Source organism: Nomascus leucogenys, chromosome 9 (assembly GCF_006542625.1).
Source record: "Nomascus leucogenys isolate Asia chromosome 9, Asia_NLE_v1, whole genome shotgun sequence".
NCBI lineage: Eukaryota > Metazoa > Chordata > Mammalia > Primates > Hylobatidae > Nomascus > Nomascus leucogenys.
The window spans coordinates 66109076-66117806 of NC_044389.1; the positions used below are offsets into that span (position 1 = coordinate 66109076).

Here is an 8731-nt window from a genome sequence, read left to right on the forward strand (position 1 = left end):
GACTATTTCCAGGATGGCCTGGATCCTCTTTTTGCCATCCCACACTGCTCTCACACCACACTGTTTGAGATGTCTACTTCCTGCATCTGGGCCCTTATTGTAAATGAAAGTAGTTCTTCCTTGCTTTGGCCCTGGCTCAAAATATAGCCCTCAACTACTGAGTCTTTAGCAATTCCTTTGCATCTGATTGCAGATGCAATTGAAAATTGCAATATAACTGCAATTGCCTTGCCTGTGAAAAGGCAGTATAACTGATGGTTGAAAGCAAAGATTCTTTCAGTTCCCTCATCTGAATAATGAGTTGGCAGATGTAAAGTGCTTAGGACAGCACCTGGCATGTAGTAAGTAGCACTCTATGGGTGCTGGCTGTTATCATTTCTCTATTATCTGTTTCTCCTGACAGACCTGTAGATAGTGGAACTTTGAATCTTCTTCATTTTATTTTATTGTTTTAATTAATTAATTAATTAATTATTTTAAAGACAGAGTCTCACTCTGTTGTCCAGGTTGGAGTATAGTGAAGCAATCATAGCTCACTGTAACCTCAAACACCTGAGCTCAAGCAATCTTCCTGCTTCAGCCTCCCGGGTAGCTAGGACTACAGGCATGCATCGCCTCACCCAGAGAATTTTTAAATTTTTGTAGAAATGAGGTCTTGCTATGTTGTCCAGGTTGATCTTGAACCCCTGACTGCAACGGATCATCTTGCCTTGGCCTCCCAAAGCTCTGGCATTACAGGTGTGAGCCACTGTGCCTGGCCTCCACTTTATTTTAAGAAGGAAACCACAGGTAAATACTCTTACACTTTATCACTCTTGACACTACCCTTCCATTAGGTAACCGCAGGTAAATACTCTTACACTTTATCACTCTTGACACTACCCTTCCACTAGGTAACTGCAGGAACAGGGTCAGATGGCTGCTGGGGTTGTTTTGAAACTTACATGATTAAGCCTGTGATGCCAGGATAAAAAAAAATTACTTTTCTCTTGCCTTTTATCTGTTGTCTGTCTTTTAGACATTTAACTATCAGTCTTCCTACATAAAGGAATAAATGGGGTAAAAAAAAAAGTTTTTCCCATTCCAAGATGGCCAAATAGGAACAGCTCTGGCCTGCAGCTCACATTGTGATTGATGCAGAAGACGGGTGATTTCTGCATTTCCAACTGAGCCTCCGCTGGTGATTCCCAGGGAAACAGGGTCTGGAGTGGACCTCCAGCAAACTCCAACAGACCTGCAGCTGAGGGACCTGACTGTTAGAAGGAAAACTAACAAACAGAAGGGAATGGCATCAACATCAACAAAAAGGACAACCACACCAAAATCCCATCTGTAGGTCACCAACACCAAAGACCAAAGGTGGATAAAACCACAAAAATGGGGAGAAACCAGAGCAGAAAAGCTGAAAATTCTAAAAACCAGAGCACCTCTTCTCCTCCAAAGGATTGCCGCTCCTTGCCAACAATGGAACAAAGCGGGACAGTGAATGACTTTGACGAGTTGACAGAAGTAGGCTTCAGAAGGTCAGTAATAACAAACTTCTCCAAGCTAAAGGAGGATATTTGAACTCATCGCAAGGAAGCTAAAAACCTTGAAAAAAGATTAGAAGAATGGCTAACTAGAATAAACAGTGTAGAGAAGAACTTAAATGACCTGATGGAGCTGAAAACCATGGCATGAGAACTATGTGACGCATGAACAAGCTTCAGTAGCCAATTTGATCAAGTGGAAGAAAGGGTATCAGTGATTGAAGTTTAAATTAATGAAATAAAGTGAGAGGAGAAGTTTAGGGAAAAAAGAGTAAAAAGAAATGAACAAAGCCTCCAAGAAATATGGGACTATGTGTAAAGACCAAATCTACGTTTGATTGGTGTACCTGAAAGTGACAGGGAAAATGGAACCAAGTTGGAAAACACTCTCCAGGATATTATCCAGGAGAACTTCCCCAACCTAGCAAGGCAGGCCAACATTCAAATGCAGGAAATACAGACAACACCACAAACATACTCTTTGAGAAGAGCAACCCCAAGACACAAAATTGTCAGATTCACCAAAGTTGAAATGAAGGAAAAAATGTTAAGGGCAGCCAGAGAGAAAAGTCAAGTTACCCACAAAGGGAAGCCCATCAGACTAACAGTGGATCTCTTGGCAGAAACTCTATAAGCCAGAAGAGAGTGGGGGCCAATATTCAACATTCTTAAAGAAAAGAATTTTCAACCCAGAATTTCACATCCAGCCAAACTAAGCTTCATAAGTGAAGGAGAAATAAAATCCTTTACAGACAAGCAAATGCTGAGAGATTTTGTAACCACCAGGCCTGCCTTACAAGAGCTCCTGAAGGAAGCACTAAACCTGGAAAGGAACAACCGGTACCAGCCACTGCAAAAACATGCCAAATTGTAAAGACCATTGATGCTAGGAAGAAATTGCATCAACTAACAGGCAAAATAAGCAGCTAACATCATAATGACAGGATCAAATTCACACATAACAATATTAACCTTAAATGTAAATGGGCTAAATGCCCCAATTAAAAGACACAGACTGGCAAATTGGATAGAGTCAAGACCCATCAGTGTGCTGCATTCAGGAAACCCATCTCACGTGCAGAGACACACATAGGCTCAAAATAAAAGGATGGAGGAAGATCTACCAAGCAAATGGAAAGCAAAAAAAAAGCAGGGGTTGCAATCCTAGTCTCTGATAAAACAGACTTTAAACCAACAAAGATCAAATGAGACAAAGAAGGCCATTACATAATGGTAAAGGGATCAATTCAACAAGAAGAGCTAACTAGGATTTAGGATTTAGGATACTAAATATATATGCACCCAATACAGAAGCACCCAGATTCATAAAGCAAGTCCTTAAAGACCTACAAAGAGACTTAGACTCCCACACAATAATAATGGGAGACTTTAACACCCCACTGTCAATACTAGACAGATCAGAGAGACAGAAGGTTAACAATGATATCCAGGACTTGAACTCAGCTCTGCACCAAGAGGACCTAATAGACATCTACAGAACTCTCCACCCCAAATCAACAGAATATACATTTTTCTCAGCACCACATTGCACTTATTCCAAAATTGACCACATAGTTGGAAGTAAAGCACTCTTCAGCAAATATAAAGGAACAGAAATCACAACAAACTGTCTGTCAGACCACCGTGCAATCAAATTAGAACTCTGGGTTAAGAAACTCACTCAAAACCACACAACTACATGGAAACAGAACAACTTGCTCCCGAATGACTACTGGGTAAATAACAAAATGAAGGCAGAAATAAAGATGTTCTTTGAAACCAATGAGAACAAAGACACAACGTACCAGAATCTCTGGGACACATTTAAAGCGGTGTGTAGAGGGAAATTTATAGCACTAAATGCCCACAAGAGAGAGCAGGAAAGATCTAAAATCAACACCCTAACATCACAATTAAAAGAACTAGAGAAGCAAGAGCAAACACATTCAAAAGCTAGCAGAAGGCAAGAAATAACTAAGATCAGAGCAGAACTGAAGGAGACAGAGACACAAAAACCCTTCAAAAAATCAGTGAATCCAGAAGCTGGTTTTTAGAAAAGATCAACAAAATTAATAGACCACTAGTAATACTAATAAAGAAGAAAAGAGAGAAGAATCAAATAGATGCAATAAAAATGATAAAGGGGATATCACCACCAATCCCATAGAAATACAAACTACCATCGGAGAATACTATAAACACTTCTATGCAAATAAACTAGAAAATCTAGAGGAAATGGATAAATTCCCAGACACATACACCCTCCCAAGACTAAACTAGGAAGAAGTTCAATCTCTGAATAGACAAATAACAGGCTCTGAAATTGAGGCAATAATTAATAGCCTACCAACCAAAAAAAGTCCAGGACCAGATGGATTCACAGCCGAATTCTACCAGAGGTACAAAGAGGAGGTGGTACCATTCCTTCTGAAACTATTCCAATCAATAGAAAAAGAGGGAATCCTCCCTAACTCATTTTATGGGGCCGGCATCATCCTGATACCAAAGCCTGGCAGAGACACAACAAAATAAAAGAATTTTAGACCCATATCCCTGATGAACATCGATGCAAAATCCTCAGTAAAATACTGGCAAACTGAATCCAGCAGCACATCAAAAAGCTTATCCACCATGATCAAGTTGGCTTCATCCCTGGGATGCAAGGCTGGTTCAACATATGCAAATCAATAAATGTAATCCATCACATGAACAAAACAAACAACAAAAACCACATGATTTTCTCAACAGATGCAGAAAAGCCTTTGACAAAATTCAACAGCCCTTCATGCTAAAAACTCTCAATAAACTAGGTATTGATGGGACATATCTCAAAATAATAAGAGCTATTTATGACAAACCCACAGCCAATATCATACTGAATGGGCAAAAACTGGAAGCATTCCCTTTGAAAACCGGCACAAGACAAGGATGCCCTCTCTCACCACTCCTATTCAACATAGTGTTGGAAGTTCTGTCCAGGGCAATCAGGCAGGAGAAAGAAATGAAGGGTATTCAATTAGGAAAAGAGGAAGTCAAATTGTCCCTGTTTGCAGATGACATGATTGTATAATTAGAAAACCCCATCCTTTCAGCCCAAAATCTCCTTAAACTGATAAGCAACTTCAGCAAAGTCTCAGGATACAAAATCAATGTGCAAATATCACAAGCATTCATATACACCAATAACAGACAAACAGCAAAATTGTGAGTGAACTCCCATTCACAATTGCTACAAAGAGAATAAAATTCCTAGGAATCCAACTTACAAGGGATATGAAGGACCTCTTCAAGGAGAACTACAAGCCACTGCTCAACAAAATAAAGGAGGACATAAACAAATGGAAAAACATATAGGAAGAATCAATATCATGAAAATGGCCATACTGACCAAGGTAATTTATGGATTCAAGGCTGTCTTCATCAAGCTACCAATGACTTTCTTCACAGAATTGGAAAAAACTACTTTAAAGTTGATATGGAACCAAAAAAGAGCCCACATTGCCAAGACAATCCTAAGCAAAAAGAGCAAAGTTGGAGGCATCACACTACCTGACTTCAAACTATACTACAAGGCTATGGTAGCCAAAACAGCATGGCACTGGTAGCAAAACAGAGATATAGACCAATGGAACACAACAGAGGCCTCAGAAATAACACCACACATCTACAACCATCTGAACTTTGACAAACCTGACAAAAACAAGAAATGAAGAAAGGGTTCCCTATTTAATAAATGGTGCTGGGAAAAGTGACTAGCCATATGTAGAAAGCTGAAACTGGATCCCTTCCTTACATTTTATACAAAAATTTATTCAAGATGGATTAAAAACTTAAACGTTAGACCTAAAACCATAGAAACCCTAGAAGAAATCCTAGGCAATACCATTCAGGACACAGACATGGGCAAGGACTTCATGACTAGAGCACCAAAAGCAATTGCAACAAAAGCCAAAATAGACAAATGGGATCTAATTAAACTAAAGAGCTTCTGCACAGCAAAAGAAACTACTATCAGAGTGAACAGGCAACCTACAGAATGGGAGAAAATTTTTGCAATCTACCCATCTGACAGAGGGCTAATATCCAGAATCTATAAAGAACTTGCACAAACTTACAAAAATAAAATCCCATCAAAAAGTGGGCAAAGGATATGAACAGACACTTCTCAAAAGAAGACATTTATGCAGCCAACAGATGCATGAAAAAATGCTCATCATCACTGGTCATCGGAGAAATGCAAATCAAAACCACAATGAGATACCATCTCACACCAGTTAGAATGACAATCATTAAAAGTCAGGAAACAACAGGTGCTGGAGAGGATGTGGAGAAATAGGAACACTTTTACACTGTTGGTGGGAGTGTAAACTAGTTTAACCATTGTGGAAGACAGTGTGGCGATTCCTCAAGGATCTAGAACTAGAAATACCATTTGACCCAGCGATCCTGTTACTGGGTATATACCCAAAGGATTATAAATCATGCTACTATAAAGACACATGCACATGTATGTTTATTGTGGCACTATTCACAATAGCAAAGACATGGAACCAACCCACATGTCCCTCAATGATAGACTGGATTAAGAAAATGTGGCACATATACACTATGGAATACTAGGCAGCCATAAAAAAGGATGAGTTCGTGTCCTTTGCAGGTACATGGATAAAGCTGGAAACCATCATTCTGAGCAAACTGTCACAAGGACAGAAAACCAAACACCACATGTTCTCACTCATAGGTGGGAATTGAACAATGAGAACACATGGACACAGGAAGGGGAACATCACACACCGGGGCCTGTTGTAGGGTTGGGGGCTGGGGGAGGGATAGCATTAGGAGAAATACCTAATGTAAATGATGACTTAATGGGTGCAGCAAACCAACACGGCACATGTGTACCTATGTAACAAACCTGCACGTTGTACACATGTACCCTAGAACTTGAAGTATAATTTAAAAAAAAAAAGAGCAATAATTTTTTAAAAGAAAAAAGTGCTCAGTGGCCAGCTTTTGAAAGAAAGTCTAAAAGAGAGTTCCCGACCTCCTGTGCATTAAGTTTATCTACATACTTACCTGTTCCCTTTAATAACTGTAGTTTTTGCTGGTGTTTAAATATTCTAAGAACTACATCTCCCAGAGTGTGTGGCAGAGTGGTGGCCTCTGTGCACCATCTGCACCCGTCAGAGGCGACAATGCAGTGGGCTGTGAGCACCGTGGCCAATCGGGATTTTCTCCTGCAGGCATTCCCTCCTGCCTTGTGTCATCCGCTTAGTTGTGCACAGACTGAGATACGTGGTGGTGACCCAGTGAAGCTGATGCAGAGTCTAGTGGTTGGAGACATTGCAGAGCTGAGGCCAAACCAGAGGACACTGTTGCTGTTTACCAATGAGGCTGGAGGCACCTTAGATGACTTGATTGTGACCAGCACTTCTGAGGGGCACCTATATGTGATGTCCAACACTGGCTGCTGGGAAAAAGACTTGGCCTTCATGCAGGACAAGGTCAGAGAACTTCAGAGGCAGGGCAGAGATGTGGGCCTGGAGGTGGTGGATAATGCCCTGCTAGCCCTGCAAGGGTCCCCTGTGGCCCAGGTGCTACAGGCCAGCATGGCAGCTGACCTGAGGAAACTGCCTTCATGACTAGTGCTGTGATGGAGGTGTTTGACGTGTCTGGCCGCCACCTTACCCACTGTGGCTGCACAGGAGAGAATGGCATGGGCATTTTGGTGCCAGCAGCGGGGGCAGTTCACCCGGCATCAGCTCTTTTGGAAAACCCAGAAGCAAAGCTGGCAGTGCTGGCAGCTTGCGCCTGGAGGCAGGCCTCTGGCTGTACAGGAGTGACACTGATGAACACACTACCTCTGTGGAGGGCAGCCTCAGTTGGACATTGGGGAAGTGCCACTGAGCTGCTCTCGACTTCCCTGGAGCCAAGGTCATTGTTCCCTAGCTGAAGGGAAAGTGCAGTGGAGGCGTGTGGGGTTGATGTGTGAGGGGGCCCTGATGCAGGCACACAGTCCCACCTGAGCATCGAGGGTCCATGATTGGTACTGTGCCCAGTGGCTGTCCCTTGCCCTACCTGAAGAAGAATGTGGCAATGGGTTACATGCCCTGCCAGTGGTCAGCCAGGGACAATGCTGCTGGTAGAGGTGCGGTGGAAGCAGCAGATGGGCGCAGTCAGCAAGATGCCCTTTGTACCCATGAAATACTCTACCTCATGTGAGGATGGCTCAGGGCAGGGCCATCCCCCCCAGAAGTCTTGCCCTAGAGGGCATCCTACAAGGGCTTAGGCAGGAAGCTGAGGCAGAACTCACTGGGGGTGGGCAGCTAAGGGGGAGGTTGGTTTTAGTTGTCTGGTTAAGGGGGCCATACCACCTACTCTCTCCACCCAACCCATGGCCACTCCAGCTCCAGGACCCTGTTTCTGAGCGACAGACCAGCCCATTCAATGTCTTCTTTCGGTCCATGATCCCACTGACCCACTCTAGCCTGATGGAGGGAAATGAGAAGCTCTGGTTCTGCTATCTCTCCCATTCTGCCAGGTGCCGGCTGTGGAACAAAGGCTCACCTTTTTTTTTTTTTTTTTTTTTTTTTGAGACGGAGTCTCGCTCTGTCACCCAGGCTGGAGTGCAGTGGCGTGATCTCGGCTCACTGCAAACTCCGCCTCCCGGGTTCACGCCATTATCCTGCCTCAGCCTCCTGAGTAGCTGGGACTACAGGCGCCCGCCACCACGCCCAGCTAATTTTTTGTATTTTTAGTAGAGACGGGGTTTCACTGTGGTAGTGAGGATGGTCTTGATCTCCTGACCTCGTGATCCGCCCACCTCGGCCTCCCAAAGTGCTGGGATTACAGGCGTGAGCCACCACGCCCGGCCAAAGGCTCGCCTTTGTGGGGAGGATAAAACCTGCCCAACCTGCCTCACCTTGGTTATTCGCATTGCAAGGAGTCATTACCACGGGCAGTATGGGCTCAGGCCACCCCTTCCAGTTTGCTTTCCATAAATGCAAATTGTCCCTACTGTGAGTCAGGAATGACTCCTAACTCGCAGTGGGGCTGCTGTAAACTTGGGGATGGTTGAGGGAACACAGACGCAGTCTTCCACGCTCCCCAGTTGGTCCAGCCTGCTGCCCAGAAGCAAACCATGGCAGGCTCACCACCGGTTCTGTGCCACAGGGCTGTTGTAGGACAGGCTGGGCTTCCTC

At 43.5% G+C, this 8731-nt stretch overlaps 1 pseudogene; it reads left to right on the forward strand.

Moving 5' to 3' along the window:
• The first annotated feature begins 6724 nt into the window (after positions 1 to 6724).
• Positions 6725 to 7818, forward strand: LOC100600045 (annotated as a pseudogene).
• Positions 7819 to 8731: the final 913 nt, after the last annotated feature.